The sequence below is a fragment of the Coptis chinensis genome, chromosome 6 (assembly GCF_015680905.1).
Source record: "Coptis chinensis isolate HL-2020 chromosome 6, ASM1568090v1, whole genome shotgun sequence".
Classification (NCBI taxonomy): Eukaryota; Viridiplantae; Streptophyta; class Magnoliopsida; order Ranunculales; family Ranunculaceae; genus Coptis; species Coptis chinensis.
The window spans coordinates 92,909,922-92,932,568 of NC_141461.1; the positions used below are offsets into that span (position 1 = coordinate 92,909,922).

The following is a 22,647-nucleotide window of genomic DNA, read 5'->3' on the forward strand; positions in this document are numbered from 1 at the left end:
ATATTTTAAGATTATATGAGTACTTCAAATGTCAAAAATTGGTTACCCATATATTATCATGGGTACCCTATTATTATTCTGGGATAAACATGCAAGATCCCACTACACTATTTGTAAACCACTACAGATACATTGTAGTGGTTGACATATCATGTCTAACAATAGCTCACTCATGGTACATTAACATATTACTACCTCATATATGAAACAATGCTGCAACATGCAGTTCCATAATAATAACACATTATCAGTGCTTCATATAACAACATGGGTCCACACAATATTTGCAATTCCAATTCAAGACTATATAATAGGGTACCCATATCATATTACAACTTTCTATAACATTTTAAGATTATATGAGTACTTCAAATGTCAAAAACTGGTTACCCATATATTATCATGGGTACCCTATTATCATTCTGGGTTCAACATGCAAGATCCCACTTCACTATTTATACATTGTAGTTGCTGACATATCTTGTTTAACAATATCTCACTCAAGGTACTATAACATATTACTGCCTCATATATGAAACAATGCTACAACATGCAATTCCATAACAACACATTATCAGTGCTTCATATAACAACATGGGTCCTAAAAATATTTGCAATTCCATTATCATATTACAACTTCTATAATATTATAATATTATAAGATTCTATGAGTACTTCAAATGTCAAAAACTGGTTACCCATATATTATCATGGGTACCCTATTGTCATTCTAGGATACAACATGCAACATTGTTGAACACAGTAAAGAAAACAAGTTACTTACAAGGCCTTTAATTACTTTTGCCTGTCTTTGAAAAAGTTCCTCATTATTGTATGTCCCTGAAACTGCTGCACCACTTTGCATGGGCTGTTGCCCCAAAGCATCCTTTAGCACTTCTTCATTCAGTTCTCCTTCAGAAAGATCTAGACTTTCCAACACCACTACCTTCCCCTTAAGAGGTTGAAGTTTTTTCTTATAAGTATGTAGATATATGTTTATGGAAGGCAAGTCTACCCAATCTAGTATTCTGGGGAACCTACCATCAACTTGTCTCCGATCCCCAAGAGATGGGATGTGAAGATATACCCAAATAACAAAACAAATTAAACAACCATAAACTGCGAAAGAATCCTTTCCAACACTCACCAGGTTAGACATGTCTTCCAAAGACTCTTCCAACATTTCAAATAGAGGTGTGCCCCAAGGAAAGCTGTCAAATGCATTTAAATTCTCGGCCAGATCAATATACCTCCCATCAACTGTCCTAGCAGATCTTGGAAGCACAACCACACAAATATTATATACAACCTATTCAGCCTAAACACATCATTCTGACTTTCTTCACCAACACTTGATTTTGCCAAGTTTCTAGCTTCCAATATTTCTGTTTCAGAAACCATGGTTCCTTTAAAAAACCTTGCACGAAATTGGGATGGGATCTTGATGTCTGCCGTGTAGAATGAATTAGAAACTGGCTTCACACTAAGACCCATTATAAGAGCAACATCACTTTTTTTAAACACCAAATCCTTCTTACCGATTCGGTAGTAAAGTTTATCTACTTGGTGTCCTAAAACAGTATACACTAGCGTAGTAGTGGTGTGCATTCTCTCGTTAATGCTTAAAAACTTTCCGAAGCAAGACTTCTCAAAATCTTTCCTCTCTTCAGTAGTGAATGTCTTGAACAATTTATGCATTTTATCGAGTGACATACGAACAGTCAAATTAAGCTTTCTCATTTTTGAAAGATTGGAAATGATCGGAAAATTAGGGATTCAAGGTATTCAATTTGGGCGGTTTTTTTGGTCCGAAAATGAACACTGAACCATCCTTATACCTCAAACATATTACTACCGACACGTGCCAGTTAAAGGTTAAAAAACCATAATTTCTTCAACAGTTCGGCAAATAATTAATGCTATCGTATCGTTCCTAACACGTAGCAAAGATTTTTTCCGCCCAAACTAGATTCTTCATCTCACCAGTTTATCTTAGTACAGACATATTCTAATGTACTAACTATACGCAACTTCTGAGTCTGGTCATTTTACAAAGGGTGGGACTTCCTAACATTTTGGCTATTTGTATAAGATTTTTTTTTAAAATATTGAACTACGGACAAGCTTGTAACTGAGTTGGGTGGGAACAATGGTGAAATATGGCACTGAGATGCTAGTTACTACTTCTCAACTTCAGTATGTGTTATTAAATGCTACACTTTTGCTTTACTTGATATTGAATAAAGGGTTGAATAAACTTATCAAAGTTAACTTTTGTTTAACTTGTTATTGGATAATACTATTTTGTACATAAGTTATAGGTGTATATTAAAGTCAACCTGATAGTCTTAATTGTGTTCTTGTTTATGGCTTCAATTGCTGATATATCATACACTAAACGCTGCCAATTACCTCCGTTTCGAATAACACGTCCATCCCAGTTTTGTGAATGCTAAATGCATTTTTCTTTTTTCTTCTTATTGAGTTTCCATACAGATTTCTACCCAGATTTCTTTCTATTAGGGTCTCATTATCTCTTTATAAGCAACAACAGTGATATAAGGGTACCCCTGATATAATCACAAACAAAACATATGAACATTAACAATTACTGTGCTGACACTCAAGCACACTGAACCGGCTGTTTCACAAACCACAAAATACCATTACATCGATTCAAACCCAAACCTATACAGTGAAACATACTTCCAAAACTCCATAAGGTGATCTGTGAAGTGGAAGTGGGATTTCAAAAGAAACCCAAGTCGCTTATGGTGACATCCACAGAGTCTTCATTGCTAAAACCTGGCGGAATGCGACTGAAAAGGCAATCCAAGCTCACCACAATGACTGCTCAGTTGTCTTCTTCTGCTTTTGAATCATGCCTTGAATCATATTCAAGTAGTCAATTTTTTCATCGATCTAGAAAGGGACTTGTTCATCAAGTACATCATACAAAAACTCAATTTCATGCACTTGGAAAAACCTTCCACAAGACACATGAATCCTTCTAAGAAAATATACACATCAAACACTCTCAATTTCACCTCACCTGTTACATACTTCTTCACTCCATGCAACAAGAACAAAATCAACATGGAAATAGTAAACACAACTATGGAAACCATAAAAAACTCTATACACTACTACGTAAAACAAACCCAAGGCGACCTAGAAAGAAACCAACACCAAGACAACAAACCAAAGTTCAAAACATATCAATAAACAATGAGAACCGTAGGGGGAGGGATAATCAAGAAGATGAATCTTAGAAAAATCCATTATCAAGATTTGTGTTCTTGTCCTCCATGAAAACCTTTACCAAAATCAATGAAGGAGAGGGATAACCAAGAAGATGAAGTAAAAAACCTGGAAGCTTTGGAGGTTTGTAAACACTTTTATAGTTTGACACAAAAATCGAGGTGAACGTTGTTTCATGTCCGTACAACAAAAACAAGCCAGAAATTGCTGATAGTAGGTCCATAAGTTGTTGGTTCTTGGTTCCGACAATAGCTAATGTCCGTTTTCATTTTTGCTGGGTTGAAATCCAACGGTCATTAATCACTGGTACGTATCGCTAAGAGAATCTAACGGATAATTATCACTGTGTATGTCAACATCAGAAGTACAAGAGGAGAGAGAGAGTGTGTTGCAGAGGAGAGAGAGTGTGGTAGGAGGAGAGATAATGTTGTACGGAAGGGCAAAATGATAAAAAACCCGTTGAATTGGTCAAAATTGAAAAGCATGGCCGGTTAGAGAACAATGTGGATTTATCATGGCAGATTCAAGCAATTACCCTAAATGCAGCATTGATGTCTGAAAGCCAGAATGTCATGCTTATATATGAACATCCCTCCCATCCCATAACTCTAAAGTAAAGGTGCGGTGACTTAAAAAACAGAAATTCTAAGAATCAGATCCAACTCAACTGAGTAAGGTATCAATTTGAAGGTGGCAGGTCAGTCTCATTTACAATATTCTACCATGTAGAAAAGAAAATTAAATCAAAATAATCAATATAGAAGAAATTAAAAACAATAATAATATAATCATGATAATAAAAGAGCGAAGGATAACAGTTTCAATGTAATGAGGGGAATATGCACGTTTGAATGGTCAAGTGGCATCTTGCTACAAGACACCCTTTTGTAAACTGTTGTAATACTTGATATTAATCGATGAAATATATCATTCAAACTTGTTAAGTAATATCCAGTCATCAAAATTATACAAAAGACTGTTTTCTGTGCTTGTGTTCTGCTGTTTCTGACTTTCAGAAATTTAGGACATTTCATCCTACTACTTCCTCCATGGCTAAGGTAATATAATACATCTTTAGTGATAAAAGAAACATTCATACTGAAGATTGAAAAATAGTTAGGCATTATACTATCTTGAAATGTACTTCAACATTTGCTCAATGTTATATTGATTAATAGCAAATGATGAATCAAGGGGTATGGGAGAAAGTGAAAAACATTGGAGCAGATTTCAGTCTCCTAAACAAAGTTTTTTTTTTTTTTTTTTCTGTTTCTTTTTTTGAAGAAAAGAACATTCAAAAGGAAGAAAAAAATAAATAAATAAAAACAGAAAACAAATTGTATGATGTTGGGAGAAACCACTAAATGCAATGAAACTAAGAACTAGGGGTGTCTCTTTTTGCCGAATTTCCGATTTTTCCGAAATCCGACCCGAAATTGGTCTGGCTCTGGGTGTAGTTTTCATGGGCCGATTTTCCGATTTCCGAAAATTCGGAAAAAAAATTGGATCGGATTTGGATATAATTCTAAAATCCGATCCGATCCGAAAATTCCGAAATTTCCGATATTATTGCTAGTTTATTCCGAAAATATATACTTCTCTCACTATCCACTTGATTAGATTTCGACCGTTCATTCATTTTCTAGTTTTTACTTCCAAAAACAAAACAAAAACATAACCTAGCGCTACTTCCCCACTTGAATTGGACCACTCTCTTGTCATTACACCGTCCCCCATAACAACAATGATATGAAAAAAAATGTCATTGAGTCATACAATGACTTCCGCACCAATCCAACAACCAAAATTCCAATAAATAGAATATTATGTAAAGCTACTTAGACTCCAAGACCATAATCCATTATTTATCACGGACACGCTTCAATTTCCACACACCTAAAAAAAGATTGAAACATTACAAATACCTAGACCTCAAACAAAATGCAATGCTTGCTATTGGTGGCTGCGGAGTTCTTTTTTTCGTTTTTCTTGGATCACTTGTTTGAATGAAAATGGATTTTTTCAAAGAAACAAGTCGCGTATTGTTGTTGGTACATTGGTGTTGTGGACATGGTTTTCTCCCCTACAATGAACATTGGTATGATATTTCAAAAATAATTGAAAGTAAAGAGATCTTTGAAAATTTACCAAGTATTCCGAAATTTCCGAGTTATTCCGAAATTGGAAATATATTTTGAATCCGAAAAAAAATTGGATCGGATTTGGCTAGCATATTAGATTCCGAAAAAAATTTGGAAAAATTCCGAAGGAGGTTAATCCGATCCGAAGTCACCCTACTAAGAACGCACATCAAGTTTCGTCAAAGATTTTGTAAGACAACAAGATGACAAAGAAAAAGAACAGTTTGAACAAAAGGAGTATGCATGTCACTATGTCAGAGAAAAGAATAAAACCTACAAACAGGAGCAATGCACATGAGATCAAGCCAAAAAGAAAAACAAAGGTAGATAATTGGGCCAAACAAATAAAGTAAATATAAATCATAAGACAGATCTGGATATAAGCTGAAATTTCCACTTTTTCAGATCCAAAGGATCTTGGAGCTCGTACACCTTTACAAAACCGTTTGAATATGCAGCAACCTATAAAAAGTGAGCTATACATCAGTAAGCAAAAATACAACATAATGCTTATTCTAAGACATAGACTACAAATACTACTGTTGAGATGCTAGTATAGACCCACATGGGTTAGTTAAAGCCATCACTTTATTGTATAGCTTTTGGGGCCGCTCCACACATTACTAATTGGTTTTCAGTTGGATGTTTTATAGTTTACAATTGTATCAAAGCAGGATAATGTCTTTGGGGTTAAAGGGGCCCATTTAATATGTTGTCTTACTGTTAAATATTTTTCAAGTATTTGCATCCAATTTTTAATTTCTCATTAGTTATTATCTGACGTTAGTTTAATACAGTTGCATCCAGTTTCCGATTTCTAATTAATTACTTTTTGAGTTTAGTTTATTGCATTTGCATAAAGTTTTTAATTTCCGTTAATTACTCTTTGAGCTCAATTGTATTTTGAATCCAGGTTTTCGATTTCCTTTTAATTATCCAATGTGGTGTGTAATACCAACTTTCTACTTATCCATATGTAGTGTCTTTGCAAACATGACATAAAAATAAATTATGCTTGATTTACTATATTGGATCATCAAACATTATCCAGTTTCCGATTTTCCGTTAATTATTCTTTAAATTATATACCTGACTCATTATGTGGGATCTTCAAAGATTATCTATGAACGGATCCTGTCATATTAATTATTCTGAAAAATATATTCAACTATATATGCATAACTATTATATACAGATATTATATTGCTCACTCATCTAAATTTCTTATAACATGAAAACATCACGTACTATCTATTAAAAAAAAAATAACTCGCCATTGATAAAACCCTTCAACTTCATTTGTTATTTAATAATAGAAGTTTGATTGAAGTTTTATGAAATTGTCTAATAAGATAAAGTTCATATTGAAGCTACTTGAATAACAAGGTGTTCCCAATTATACGAAAAAAGATTAGATAAACACCGTTTTAAATGCAAAACTATACTTATCGAGACATTCCCACAACATATAACACAACTATATTTTGAGGTTAGTTCAATGCATTTGCATCTAATTTCTGATTTTCTGTTATTTATTTTTTGAGGTTAGTTCAATGCAGTTGCATCCAGTTTCCGATTTCTTGTTAATTATTCTTTGTTGTAGTTTAATGCATTTGCATCCAATTTCCAATTTACTACTAATTATTCTTCGAGCTCAGTTAAATGCATTTGCATCTAGTTTCTGATTTTCCGTTAATCATTTTTTTAGATTAGTTTAATACATTTGCATCCGGCCAGTTTCCGATTTCTCGTTTATTATTCGATGAGGTTGTATTTGCATCTAATTTCCGATTTCCCGTTAATTATTATTTGAGGTTAGTTCAATGAATTTGCATCCAATTTCTAATTTTCCGTTAATTATTTCTTGAGGTTAGTTCAATGCATTTGTATCAAATTTATTTTTTGAAATTAGTTTAGTGTAGTTGCATCCAGTTTTCGATTTTCCGTTAATTATTTGTAAAAATTAGTTTCACGCATTTGCATCATGTTTCCAATTTATAGTTATTTTTTTTAGGTTAGTTCAATACAGTTGCATCCAGTTTCCGATTTCCCGGTAATTTAATCTCTGAGGGTTAGTTCAATGCATTTGCATCCAGTTTCCGATTTCCCGATAATTATTTGTTCGTTGGTGTTAGTTTGATGTATGTGCATTCAAGTTTTGATTTCCCGTTATTTATTCTTTGAGGTTAGTTTAATGCTTGCATGTGCATCCAATTTCCGATTTCCCGTTAAATATTATTTGAGGTTAGTTCGATGTATTTGCATCTAGTTTTCTGTTTCTCATTAATTGTTCTTTGACGTTAGTTTCATGCAGTATTATATATATTTGAAAATATTTGTTATTATTGGGGTTTTTTTTTTCCAGTTGCTATTATATATTTTGTGATGTTATTTTTTGTATAATTTAATTTTTCATATGTAATTTGTTTTGGTTTGGTTTGGTATATAATTTATTTAATCCCAACGTCTACTTTAACTAAATCAATAGTTATATAAATTATTTAAGCCAACATCCGTTTTAACTGAATCTCGTTATTCCGCTAAAATTAGAAATTATAAAATTCATAAATTTAATTAGAATATGTCGTAATTATTGTGGCCTGTGGTTTTTGAAATCCTTAACTATGACTAAATTTTACACCTCAAATTGATTCAACTTTATTTGTTAGACCCATATATATAGTGCATACAATACAATTTTATTTGTTTTTTATGTACACTATTACTTATTTTATGATTAGTTTACTTTTTTTTTTCCTTTTTTCCCAAATACATGTGTGTTAACAAATGCATAAAGTAAATGTTCAAGCAACTCAATTCATTTTTTTTTATTTGTTCTTTTCAGAAGTTTCATTATCATTTTCTAGAAAGAAACTTTGTTATGTTAAACTTCACCGAGATTAGTGTGGAAACTATTCTTTGTATGCGGGTTTTAGGAAAATCGTTTTTGGTTGAAAATATTGTTTTTTCCAATTTAGTTCTTTTTTATAGGTTAGTTCAATACAGTTGCATTCAATTTTCGATTTCCCGGTAATTTAATCTCTGAGGGTTAGTTCAATGCATTTGCATCCAGTTTCCGATTTCCCGACAATTATTTGTTGGTGTTAGTTTGATGTATTTGCATCCAAGTTTTGATTTTCCGTTAATTATTTTTTGAGGTTAGTTTAATGCAGTTGTATCAATATTCTGATTGTCCATTAATTAATTTTTAAGATTAGTTTATTAGTTTAATATTTGCATGTTCATCCAATTTCCGATTTCCTGTTAAATATTATTTAAGGTTAGTTCAATGCATTTGCATCTAGTTTTCTGTTTCTCGATAATTGTTCTTTGACGTTAGTTTCATGCAGTATTATATATATTTGAAAATATTTGTTATTATTGGAGGGTTTTTTTTCCCAATTGCTATTATATATTTTGTGATGTTATTTTTTTATATAATTTAATTTTCCACATGTAATTTGTTTTGGTTTGGTTTGGTTTGGTATATAATTTATTTAAGCCCAACGTCTATTTTAACTAAATCAATAGTTATATAATTTATTTAAGCCAACGTCCGTTTTAACTGAATCTCGTTATTCCACTAAAATTGGAAATTATAAAATTCATAAATTTAATTAGAATATATCGTAATTATTGTGACATGTGGTTTTTGAAATCCTTAAGTATGACTAAATTTTACACCTCAAATTGATTCAACTTTATTTGTTATGCCCATATATATATTGCATACAATACAATTTTATTTGTTTTTGGTGTACACTATTACTTATTTTATGATTAGTTTATTTTTTTTTTCCTTTTTTTCAGTTGCATGTGTGGTTAACAAATGCATAAAGTAAATGTTCAAGCAACTCAATTCATTTTTTTCCTTTGTTCTTTCATTGTTTCATTATCATTTTCTAGAAAGAAACTTTGTTATCTTAAACTTCGTGTGAGATTAGTGTGGAAACTATTCTTTGTAGCGTAAGGATTTTAGGAAAATCGTTTTTGGTTGAAAATATTATTTTTTGCAATCTAGTTTTTTTTTTCCGTAATTAGCTATATGTTTTAGAAAAAGTTTGACATTCTGGGAAACTCTAGATGATATTGTTTATTTGTTTATATCATACTTTTTTATAATTAGTAATAGAGTTTAGAAAAAATTAGAGTCTCTAGAGTGCTCCAAAAAATAGATTGGTGAGAGTATAACTATAATATATATCTAAAGATTTGGATTTTTTTTTTCCGTAATTAGTATTAGAGTTTAGAAAAAGTTGGAAACTCTGTAAAGCCTTGAAAAATAGAGCCAAGAGGGTATAACTATAATATATATCTAAGGAATTGTATCAAAGCAGGATAATGTCTTTGGCCTAAAAGGGGCCCATTTAATATGTTGTCTCATTACCAATTGGCAGCAAAGTCTTTCAGCAGTTCCTAGTGAATAATATTGAAGGAACCTACAGAATTTTCAGTGCTTGTACTCACCAATTTCAAACTTGTAAAAGACAATTTCAAACTTGTAAAATAAGCTCCAAATTGAAGATCCAAAGCCTTAAATTCGTTGTTCTCAAAGTGTTTGCACTTAATCCATTTGATTGATTGAGAATCTACAAAATAATAACATCATGAGTGCCTTTTTATAGTAATTCCCCATATTCGAGCAGCGTAAACTTATTACTGTAATTAAATAGAACACTAGGTTCCACTTATACAATTCTACAGGGTAAGCAGATTATAGAGAGGAGAAAAACAAGAATAAAAAGCCAACATTACCTTTTTGTCTGATCTTTTGCAGTGATATTATGCTACTTGATAACTCATATGCTCACCTCACCTCGCACCCTTCCCATTGTGTTCGATAGAGCACACAAAGTAATCCGATGTTTTTATCCGGGCGACCTAAAACATTAAAAAGAGTACGAAGTTTATGCACAAAAGCGGACTTTAATTTGCATCAACAACTCTAGAGTGGATTCCTAGTTTTAAGCAAATGTTCAGGATACTTAACGTTGTATTCACAATCTCAACAGCAGCATCATTACTATAATTGTGAGTATTATCAGATTCATGACAATACTGTATCTTAACTGTAAAGGTGTGTTTTATTTGTTCCTTACAAATAAGGAGATGGAGGGGAAAGGATTTGGGAATTGGTTCAGACCGAGTTCGTTGTTGAGCGAACTGCCTATGTATCTTCTCTTGATTCTGGGGGGAGAGAAGAATCAGGCCTCACGTAGTTCATATAGGTGGTATTTATAGACATAGGGAGGTGTAGATCCACGAGACACGTGCACTGACATGTACATATGTAGGGTGGAGATTGAGAATGAGTGTTAGGTTGGTTTTGGTAGGAATTGTGTGATGATTGGGAGTGGGTGCAGTAGTTCATATATCACGGTGATTGGAAGTACATGTATGCTCTGGTGATGATTACATCTGGATAAGGGATGGTGTCATCACTCGAAGCATTCTGCTTGAGGTCGTCTATTCGACTTGAGGTATTATGGAGCGAGCTGAAGTGTACTACCTACATGAAGCGAGCTGCTTACGAATCGATCTTGGAGGTCAATGATATGAGTTCGTTACGATCTCTGCTTATGCTTAATGTGTGCTTAATATTCCTCAATGAGAATATTACTCCCTTACACAGCCCCCTCTCAGTATATTGTGTTGTACATTGAAGCGATCTGCTGAGAGAAAACGGTGGTACGTGTTGAGCATGAGTGGAGGAGCGGGCTGGTGTGAACGGAACTGACTGTCGTACCATAAGGGTTGATTCGTGTTGTATGACGACTTGATGTGAGGTGAAAGTGGGCACGTGGTTGGCACGTGACAGAATCACAGTCGTTGGTGAGGAAACGTGTTGCCGCATTTTCCGGAATCTCGAAAAGACAGGGCCTTGAGACACGTATGCAGGCTAGGGAGTAGGTTGTAATAATAACGCCTTAGGAACTGAACGGGCAGTTGCACAAAATCAAATTTGGGAGAACTGAAAAGCTATTTTCTGTTTTCTTCTTCAGCAAAACCGCAGGCTAGGGTTTCTCAGGTGAGTGCTTTCGTTGCCGCTGCTTTTCCATTTTCAATTTTCTTTCTGCTTGGCAAGTGTTGTGTGTCTACTAGGTAGGTCGGTGCCAGGTTTTGTTGTTTAGGTTTGGGTATTTGATAAGAAGAAAACCCAAAAATGTCTGACTCTGACGATACGCGATCGGAAGAGGTTCAAGAAATATCTTTAAGTTGTGGTGAATATGAGGAAGATAATGAAGAGTCGGTGGGTTTTGGAAGTCGTTCTGAGTATGATGAGGGTGAAGTTAGGAAAGATGAAGGTATGACCCGATCTGGCTCTGTGGGTGCTGTAGTTAGCACTTCGGGTCGTGATGAGGGATCGTCCTCGAGTGGGTTGCCCCCTAGGACAGTGGATCGACTTGCAGTGAGTACATTCCCCGAACTGAGGGCAGCTTATGGGATAGAGGTAGACAGCCTGGAGATATACGAGCCTGGGCTGAGCGAAAATGTGTGGAGTGAGGAATACAACCCTCCAAACGGTAGGATAATAATTTGTGAGGGGCAGCTGAGAGCTGGTATGCGAATACCGTTCTCGAAGTTAGTTTGTGACTTTTTAGCTCACTGTTGGAAATCCTTTTGTTAGTTTGTTGGTAACACTTGGCGGCTGTTCAAAGTGTTCGATCTACTGAATGCTAGTGGTGAATACCACATAGGGGTATCTGATATTACTGAGCACTTCGTTATAAAGCGATCTCGTAATTTCAATTTTAGCCTTTCAAACTTTGACGAAGCGTTCTAGCGTGATGGATGGTGTAAGCAACGAGGCTTGAAAAAAGAGGTCATTGCTGTTAGTTGGAAACTACTGTGCTAGAGGATGTAGGTTGCAAACTAGGATTTGCAATATCTCCAGTGGGTGGGAGTGTCTTGCTCATGTTGTTTTGATGGTTGAGTTATTGTTATTTTAACTGACTCGTGTTTTTGTTCTACTTGCAGAGTTCACTGTAAAGACACGAACTAACCAGAAGGAGATAGAGAGGTTCGCAAGGTTGACTAGGGCCCAGAAGCGAGCGAAACTCCTGAAGTAGCTCATTTCTTTGTGGAAAAAGGAGGTCCAGTGATCAGGGAGAAAATGAGAGATCAAAAGAAAAGGGCTCGGGGTCAAGCTAGTGAAAAAGTGATGGAGAAACGACAGAGCGATCTGATTACGAGGGAGAATAGGAATCGAGGTCGCACTGGTCCTAAGCGATCTTCTGGAGGTGCTGGTGCATCTGGGGTAGGTGAGTCTAGTGGTTCGCCTATGGAGCTGGTGGAGGTAGTCTTCAAGCCTCGCGATCGGAGCAGCTCGTTGAAGAGGAAGGCTGATGCGCTTGAGTAGGACGCTGCCAAGGCTATCAAGGCTGCGAGGCATGTGCTTGGGGATAGCTCCGGTGCGTGGAGCGTGTCTGGTGGGGAACGAGCTAGTAGTAAGGCCCCGCGCAGTTCCAGGTCAAGGCTTGCAGCACTCATGGACCTGGAGAACTTTGGGGTCGCTCAGAGTCCGCCGGCAGTGCCCCAAGTTCCCAACCCGCTAGCGAAGTTGAAGGGTCCTAGCAAGGTGAGTGGGAAATCTGTTGTGGTTAGTGAAGAGTTGGAGTCCCAAGTGGTGTATTTGGATGATCAGGGGGTACAACGGACTGTGAAGCGAACTGACTGCAACTTCAGGTCGAGTAAGGTTTCAGCGAGTCTGCTTGAGCACATTGCTTTGGATGGAAACCGCAAGGAACTTGATGCCAAGGGGCTTGCTGATAACCTGAGGCGAATAGACATAGCGTAGTGTTTGGTAAGTGGGATTCGATAAACTTGGTTTGGTTGTTCTGTTATGATAATGTTGTGAATTGTTTGCTGTTGCATGTGTGTTAATGCAGCTTGTGAGCGGGTACCAAAAGCTGAAGGAGATCGCCCAGTTCGCTGAATCGGATAGAGAAACTATGATGAAGTTGAAAGACGAGCTGAAGAATGTTCAGGACGCATCTGGCATGGAACACAAGGAGCTTGAGGATTTGAAGAAAGCGCATCAGGCTCTTAGTTTGGCGAAGATGCTGAAGGATACTGAGGCGGCGGATGCCAAGATAAAATTGCATGCTGTGGAGGAGAGACTTGCTGCATCAGATGCAGAAATTGTGAGGCTGACTCGCTATCTTTGAAAGCAATCGCTAGGGCGTTACTCGATGCTACCAAGCAATATGACGCGTTAAATGCACGCGGACTTCCTCGAGCTAGAAGCAGATTATAAAGCTTACAGAGAGGAGCATGAACACGGGGCTCCCAGTACATCAACAGTAACTGTACTGAGAGATGCATGTGAGGCTCCTCCTTCTTCGGTGGTACCTGCTCAAGAGGTTGTTGAATCCCGAACTGAAGATATTGCGTCAGACGTGTGTGTGAACGTGGGTGCAGATGGTCTCTCAATTGTGGTGGAAGGTGGTGATGCGGAGGTTGAAGTAGATCCCTTAGCTGCTGAAAATGTTTCTGGTATTCCTGGAATTGGAAAGTTGTGAGGGTATTATTTGGTTCTGATGTGTGTAAGTTGTGATACAATAGAGCTAGTTTCCCAGGGTAACCTGGGCAGTTCGCTTTTCTTGTTTATATATGTCAACACACTAAATGACCTGGTGCCCCGTATTGGTCTAGGGTGCCAATGTGATGATGAATGGTGGTTAGCCGAGCTGGGTTTCCTGAGTAGACTCAGCAGCTCGGCTAAGATGCGAGCTGTGGTGTGGGTTTTGTCCGACCAGCTCATCTTTTTGCTTATATGCCATGTTTGTTATTTGCTTCTCCGTTCTATTTATCTCCCACATGATTGAATGTGAGTCTTGATATTGTTGTCTTTGTTTGGTGGCGTAGGCAACTCTTTATAAGAGCGGGTGAGGTTAAGTAACTTATGGTCCTGAGTGAGCGTCCTGTCCTTTATTTATCCTTAGAGTTGTAGGTCGCATTTAACGAGAACTAGTGACTCTGTACGAACTGCGTAGATAGTAGGATGTATGTCGTGCTCTTCATTTTGGAGAGTTGAAGCACTTCTGCACGTGCGTGAAACGTGTTGGAATATGAGCGGTTGGAGAAGTGAAATGATGGCTGCTAGGTGGCCTGACGTTTAGCATCTCAATGTAATTATGGCATGCTTAGGGAAGATATGTTGTTTGAGAATAAGTAGAACTGTTCATAGAAGACCAAAGGCATCTGCTCTTCTTCTTGAAGCAACCATTCTTCTCCAAACTGTTGTGCGCCATTTTGTTTCCTACGCACTCAGGTATGTTTTCTTCAGTATTTGGTTATTCCTTTTGAACAGAAAAACTATGTCTTGGTTGCTAACACGCTTAATGTTAGCCTCGTTTGTAGACTTCATTATGGCCAGGTGTCATAGATATACTAAGGGTGAGGGGAGTTTGAGGGAAATCTCCCCCCTTTTGATGGAAGAGATGGAGTTCCACCCCCATCACCATGGTGACCATGGCAAAAGGAAGGCTGTTGCGCTAGAGGTCCAGAGCACCAAACAACCTAAAGGAGCGCGTTCGCCAATTGGGGCATTGTGTTCAGTCTCCCCGTCAAGGAGGCTGACCGACGGACTGAGGTCAGCGAACGGCGACACAGGCCAAGATGCCACTGGTGACCATTCTTCTCAATGTGTTGATGACGTGGGGAGTGAGTTCTTTTATGTTGGGAAGACAGGGAAAAAACGCGTCATCAAGCGTTTGGATTGTGGCTTTCACTCGGCACCTATAGCGAACAGTCTGCTGAGGGGGATAGTTATGGATGGTGACAAAGCAGAGGTGGAGGACGCTGATATGGGGTCGTTGCTAGAGATCATGGATTTGGCTTGTTGTTTGGTAAGCTCTTTTTCTGCTATGTTTCCTTTTCATTGAATGGCCGTATCTAATCCTGGTACTTGACTTCTGTTTCTTGCGGGGTATGATAAGCTGAAAAATACTGTTAAACATGCTAATAACGATGAAAGAGTTAGAGCCAAGCTGGGCTGCATGCGAGCTGAGTTGGGAGCTGAGAAGAAGAAACTGCAAGCGATGACAAAAAGGTACCGTGATGCTGCTGAGGAGAGATTGGTGTTGATTACCTCGATGAAGCACTTGCAAGTTAAACTGGCTAAAGTGACGGAGTACGCCAAGCGTTATCAGGGGGTTGCTCGTAAGGCACAAGATGCGTAAGACGTGGCGTGTGCCGAGCTGAACGTGAAATATTTGTAGCTGAGTGAGACGTGTGATCGTGGAGCTTCGGATATGAGGATGCGTGTCGTACTCAGGGATGCAAGGCATACTCCGTCGACCAGTGCTGCTCCTAAGGATAAACATGTTGTGGCGGACCCTGGAATATGATTGCTAGATTTGTATGCTTGTAAGTGTTGAATACTTTTGTGGATGTTTTGTTAGTTCTTCTCTCTTTAAGAGAGTTAAACAGTAGAACTGGTTTCTCAGCTTTGTCTGAGCAGTTCGCCTTTTTGTTATAGATACAGAACGAACTGGTGTCCATGCGAGTGGCAATTCGATGTTTGTGAAAATTGTATTGGTACCGATCTGGATTTCCTGGGTAGTCCCAGCAGATCAGTAGATTTGCGAACTGGTGTCCTGAGTTTATTCCAGCAGTTCTATTAATGCATGTTTATGGAATACATGTTATTGCTTATGCTTGATTGCTTGTAGCTAATGTTCTCTTGATAATGCTTATGGCGCATAATAGCTAAGAAGTCTGAGGTTTAGCTTAAGGAAGCGTTTTGCTCATAGAGACTGTTTGTGCGGAGTTGATTCTATAGAGATAGGTCTTCAAATTGTGAAGACTGGAGAGGCTAGGGAGCCTATGAGCTCCAGGGAATGTTCTGCTCATGGAGAGCGTGTTAGCTTATGAAAGCGTATTGTTCACTGAGAGCGTTCTCACTGAGTTGATTCTAGAAATATAGGTCCTCAACTAGTGAGACTCGGAGAGGCTATGGAGCCTGTAAGCTCAAGAGAGCGTCTTAGCTTATGAAAGCGTATTGCTCATTGAGAGCATTCTCACTGAGTTGATCCTAGAAATATAGGTCCTTAACTAGTGAGACTCGGAGATGCTATGGAGCCTGTAAGCTCAAGAGAGCGTGTTGCTCGCGGAGAGCGTGTTAGCTTATGAAAGCGTATTGCTCACTGAGAGCATTGAAACTTCAGAAAGTGTTGACAGTGCGCGTATACTGGTGGTGCTTTTAGTGCGAGTTGCGTGACTTGGTGATGAAATTGAACGGAGTAGATTATAGTAACACACATAAGTAAGGTATACCAGAATTTTCAGTAAGTAAAAACATGGAATTGTAACAATGTATTTTTATTGAAAGAATTTCTTTAACAAATAAGTATTCCAAGGGCGTGGCAGTGGTTTCCCCTCCTGGGTTTTGATCCAATACGCTCCATTGCCTACAAATCGCTCCACTATGTACGGTCCTTCCCATGTTGGTACTAGCTTGGAGTCATCTTGAGTCTTTTTCAGAACTAGATCACCTGGTTGAAAAGATCGAGGATGTACTCGCTTGTTATAGGACCTCTTCAGAGTTTGTTGATAAGATGCCACTCTGATGGCTGCTAGGTCGCGGCGTTCTTCCAGCAAGTCGACCTCTCGAGTTAGGACGGAGTCGCTGTGTCCTGACTCGACGAAGTTCGGATCGAGTCATAGTGACTGTCAGTTTGGTGGGAATCACGACTTCCGTGCCATATCATAAGAAGAATGGTGACTCGCCTGTACTGGAGCGAGCTGTGGTGTGGTGAGCCCACAGAATTTTCTCTAACTAATTTGGCCATTGGCTCTTGTTCTTTTCAATCTTTTTCTTCAAATTTTCTAAGATTGCTTTGTTGCTGGCCTCTGCTTGACCATTGCTTTGGGCGTACTGGGGAGTGGAAAATGCATGAATGATCTTCTACTTGGCTAGAAACTCTTTGACTGTTTTGCCCTTGAACTGAGAGCCATTATCTATCACCAGCGTGTGTGGCAAACCAAATCTGGTGATGATGTGAGTCCAGATGAAGTTTTTGACATGTGCTAAAGGAATTGCTTCGACCCACTTAGTGAAATAATCGATTGCAGCTAAGACGAAGCGGAAACCGGTGCTTTTCTGTGAGATGAACGGTCCCATGATGTCCATGTCCCACATGTGAAATGGACATGGGCTCGCAATGTTGATCAATTCGCGAGCTGGTTGGATGATGTTGTGGCCAAATGTTTGGCATTTAATGCACTTGAGGACATATGCTTTGGCATCAATCTGCATGCGAGGCCAAAAGTATCCTTGGGAGATCACTTTATGGGCCAAAGAGCGACCTCCAGCATGGCTTCCACACTCTCACTCATGAATCTCAGCAAAAATCAATTTACCTTGTTCTGGGCTTATGCACCTCAAGTGAGGTCCGCCAACGGATTTTCTAAATAACTTGTTATTGATCAAGCAGTAACGGCATGTCTGATATGGGATTTGTTTGGCTTTGGTACGCTCTTCTGGGAGTGTGCCGTGTTGGATGTATTCTATGATGGGATGCATCCATGTTTGACTCATCTGATTATCAGAGAGTGGGCACAGGTCGTTGATTTCTAAGACGTGCTCCACTTGGTAAGCAGGTCGGTCAACAACCTCAATGAGTAACTGTCTAGGGGCGCAGTTCGGTGTTTGAGTAGCCAAGTAAGCTAAACTGTCTGCGTGATGGTTCTTGTCACGCAAAAAGTGGTGTATGGTGGCTTTCTTAAAAGAAGGCAGTAGTTGATAAACGACTTGGAGGTATTTAGAAAGGTTACCTTCGTGGGTAGTGTACTCTTTTGCAATCTGGCGAACAACCAGTTGCGAGTCACTAAAGACCTGGAGTTCTTGTACACCGAGCTGGAGCGCCATTCTAAGTCCCATGATTAATGCTTCGTATTCATCTTCATTGTTGGAGGTCGCGAAGTCAATGTGAACTGATTTCTCTACCATAGCTCTATCTGGGGATACTAAGATGACTCCGATTCCACTTCCTCTGGGGTTACTGGAACCATCGATGAAGAGAGACCAGATCGACTTGATACTTTCCTTTGTGGAGGCGATCTCTGTTTCTGGTTCCCAATTTGGGTCATCGACAGGGAAATCTGCTAGGAAATCTGCAATGACTTGACCTTTCTGAGAGGTTCGAAGGACGAACTCCATGTGGTGTTCTCCGAGCTCTTCGGCCCATACTGCCATGTGAGTTGTCTTGTTCTCCCTATGAAGGATTTTCTTCAATGGAAGGTCGGTGAGTACTTTGATTGGATGCGCTTGAAAGTATATGGCCTGAACTTCCTTGCAGAATATAACAATGCAAGTACCGCTCTTTCAATGTAAGAGTAGTTCTTTTCAGCTGGTGTTAGCGTCTTACTTGTAAAGTAGATCGGTTTCTCCGAGTTGTTGTCTTCTTTAAAGAGAACCGAACTGATAGCAAAGTATGATATTACGAGATAAAGCCCCAGCGTTTCCCCATCAGTTGGCTTCGCTAGGACGGGAGGTGTTGTTAGATATTCTTTGAGGATGGAGAACGCTTGGTGACACTGGTCGTTCCACGAGAACTGCTCACCTTTTTTAAGAAGTTATAGAAATGGTCGGCATTTGTCTGACGCCCTTGAGATGAATCGGTTGAGTGCTGCCACCATTCCTGACAGCTTCTGTATTTGCTTCTTTGTCTGAGGGTCGGGCATATCTAAGAACGCTCGGATTTGGTCTGGGTTAGCCTCGATCCTACGCTGTGATACTTGGTACCCAAGGAACTTCCGGGAGGACGCTCCAAAAAGGCACTTTTATGGATTTAGCTTCATTCGAGTTCGGCTTAACCTGGAGAACGCTTGTTCGAGATGAGTGAGGTGGTCTTCTGCTTTCTTACTTTTGACGACCATGTCGTCTATGTAGACTTCCATGGTGTCACCCAATATGTCCTGGAACATGTCAGTAACGAGCCACTAATAAGTTGCTCCAGCGTTCTTAAGGCCAAACGGGAGAACGTTGTAACAATATATTCCTTGCTCGGTGATGAATGATATTTTCTCTTGATCTTCTTTAGCGAGTGGAATTTGGTTGTACCCACTATATGCATCCATGAAGGAGAGGAGCTCGTGGCCACAGGTCTGATCCACAAGTCGGTCAATGCGAGGTAAAGGGAAGCTATCCTTTGGTGTTTCTTGATTGACATTCGTGAAGTTGACGCAGAGGCGAACTGTGTTGTTCTTCTTTGGAACCGCTACGATGTTAGCGATCCAGTCTGGATAGTCTATTTTTCTGATGAAACAGACTTGCTTGAGTTTGTCGACCTCATCATTGATGGCTTTCTGAAATCGCAATGATAGTCATCGAGGTCGTTGCCGAATTGGTCTAGCATTAGGGTTTACATTTATTCTGTGACATGCAACATTAGGATCTATTCCGGGCACATCGACGTACGACCAAGCGAAAACATCTTTATTCATGGATAAAAAGTTTACAAGTTGGGCCTTGAGTGTAGGGTCAAGGTTAGCCCCTACATAAACGAATTTGGGGTCGTCTTCTGTTCCTAAGTTCACTAGCTCTTTTTCTGCAGGTGGGGGTGCTGATTTTGACGATGATGCGTCCTCAAGTGGATTGATCTCTGGAGATGCTTTGTCGACCTGAGGGGGAGTGGAGTTAGCAGCAGGAGTTGGAGCGACCTCTGTGGTTACGACAACAGGGGCTGATGTGGCCTCTGTGGTCATGACAACAGGGGCTGGAGTGATCTCTGGAATCAGTGTTGGTTGTGTGACACATGACGGGGCGACCTCTGGAGTCTTGACGAGTGGAGCAACAAATGACGGAGCGACCTCTGGTGTCCTGACTGGTGGAGCCATAACGGCTTGAGTGACTTCTGGGGTCTGAACAGACGAATAGGCCTTCTTGATGGAGCCCCCAGCATTCTATTTTGGAGCTTTGGCTCTGACCTCGATGATCAAGTCTTTGGCCATTGTGTAGCTGGTAGGCTCGTTCCTTGTGCTGATAGGTGGATCGACTGTCTTATTTGTTGAGAGGATTTGGTTACAATGATAAGCCTCGAGTTGATTGCCGCGAAGCTCCATCATGCCCTTAGGGCCTGGAAAGTGGAGAACTTGATGCAATGTTGACGGTATAGCTTGCATTTGATGAATCCAACGCCGTCCTAGGATGGCGTTGTAGGACGACTTTATCTTCTCATGATCCCACAGAAACTGGGAGTATGATATCACCAATTGGGTCGGCTCTGGAGCCATTGAACCCGTAAAGAGGGGCGATCGGATCTATGAAGACTGACTTGGGCAAGTTCATCTCCTGGATGGTATGGTAGAATAAAATGTCGCACGAACTACCAGGGTCAATTAGAACACGCTTGACTGTCCAATCACTAATTTTGACATGGACTATGAGTGCGTCATTGTGCGGGAGGCAAACCTTGTTGAGGTCGACCTCTGTAAAAGTGATGTCACTTGAGCTGCGACCAGAACTGCGTGGAGCAGGTGCGGCCTAGGAAGAGAAATGGTAAACTTCTTGAAGGGCGCCAACACGCCTTCTTTTCTATCTGGAAGATGTTACTGAATCATTTGGAAACGTGATCATATGAATGGTTCTATCATTGTCACGATCTGACGAGTGCTGACGTCGCTCATGGCGAGAACGGTCTCTGGGACGTCCTCTGCTGCGGGAGCGAGCTGGAACATTGTGGCGATCATGGCGGGGTGGAGTTCTACTATGCATCCTACGAGCCATAAGTTTATGGAAAAGATCGCCGTCGGTGATGTTGGTGTAGTTCTTGATATGTCCGGCTTCGACGAGGTCCTGAAGGTAATGCTTTATCCCCCAGCATGCATCAATCTCGTGACATTTTTCTAAGTGGAAAGCACAGTAAGGTTTGTTAGGTCGATTTGCTGGTTACCGTACATCAGGTTGGTAGTATGCAGCTCGCTTGATCTTGTCCAGTATGTAACTGGGAGATCGTGTGAGGACAGCAAACTTCTGGTTGTTGTTTGTTCTGTTCCCCGGCTTCTGTTCCTGCGGTCGGGACCGCTTTTTGGTAGGTGGGACGTCGGCGGAGATCGCTACTACTTCATGTTCTTCTGTTAGGCCATGACGCTTCAGGCCTTCTTGTAACTTAATGTACTTGTCTACTCGAGCATATAGCTCGGACAGCGTTTCAGGACGCTCTTTCATCAGCGATCTGAAGAGGTCTGTGTTGCGCACTCGACAGGCATTAGAGAATGCTAGTATGGCAAAGGATTCTTTAAGACTACTCTCCATGCATAACAGTTCAGCTTTGAACTGACCTAGGAACTGGCGAATGGTTTCATCTTTGCCAAATGATAGCTGGAAGAGTGAATCGAGATCAGCTTTCTTACGTCTGTTGTGGACGTACTGACTAGCAAAGAGATCGGTGAGTTGTTCGAAGGTCTTGATCGAGTCTAGCTAGAGTGAAAAGAACCAGTCGAGTGCGCCATCTTTGAGACTGGCGGGAAACAAACGACAATGAAGATGATCAAACTCCGGTGCACTGTAGAGTGCAAGGCTTTGAATATAGCGAGCTACGTGCTGACCAGGACACGTGCTGCCATCATACATCAGAAATCGTGGTTGGACGAAGTCTGGAGGAGAGGCTCTACTAAGTACCTCAGCAGTGAACGGGGACGCTCGGTATGTCTTCAGCATTTTCTGAACGATCTGGGTGGCATCTTTCTTAACTACACTTTGGTCGATCCGTTGTGACAGTTCGTTAATCTGTTGGTTAACCTCGTTGATGCCGTCCTCTGCTAAAGCACCTGGTGGATTTTGCATGTCTACTTGCGCACGTAAAGCAACATTCTCCTGCATGAGCAGGGTAATGTGCTCATTCATTATACCTATCTGACCTGCTAGACTCTGGATTTGAGCTTCGAGGCTTGTCATGCTTCGTGGGCTTGAGAAGTTGTCTTTTTGGTTTCGGGGGTTATTAAGTGGTTTATCAAGAAATCGAGACCACAGACGGCGCCAATGTAAAGGTGTGTTTTATTTGTTCCTTACAAATAAGGAGATGGAGGGGAAAGGATTTAGGAATTGGTTCAGACCGAGTTCGTTGTTGAGCGAACTGCCTACGTATCTTCTCTTGATTCTGGGGGGAGAGAATAATCAGGTCTCACGTAGTTCATATAGGTGGTATTTATAGACATAGGGAGGTGTAGATCCACGAGACACGTGAGCTGACATGTACATATGTAGGGTGGAGATTGAGAATGAGTGTTAGGTTGGTTT

The 22,647-nt window shown here is 39.7% G+C and overlaps 1 pseudogene across 1 annotated transcript in view; it reads right to left on the reverse strand.

Annotated features, from left to right (window-relative positions):
- The window catches only part of LOC147495511 (protein SEH1-like), a 69,224-nt pseudogene that overhangs the window by 41,387 nt on the left and 5,190 nt on the right, over positions 1-22,647 (reverse strand). Inside the window, exons 3-4 of the transcript XR_015197535.1 lie at positions 9,870-9,991; positions 5,772-5,864 (exon numbers count right to left, since the gene is read on the reverse strand). The product of XR_015197535.1 is annotated as a protein SEH1-like (transcript). The remainder of the gene's footprint in view (positions 1-5,771; positions 5,865-9,869; positions 9,992-22,647) is intronic.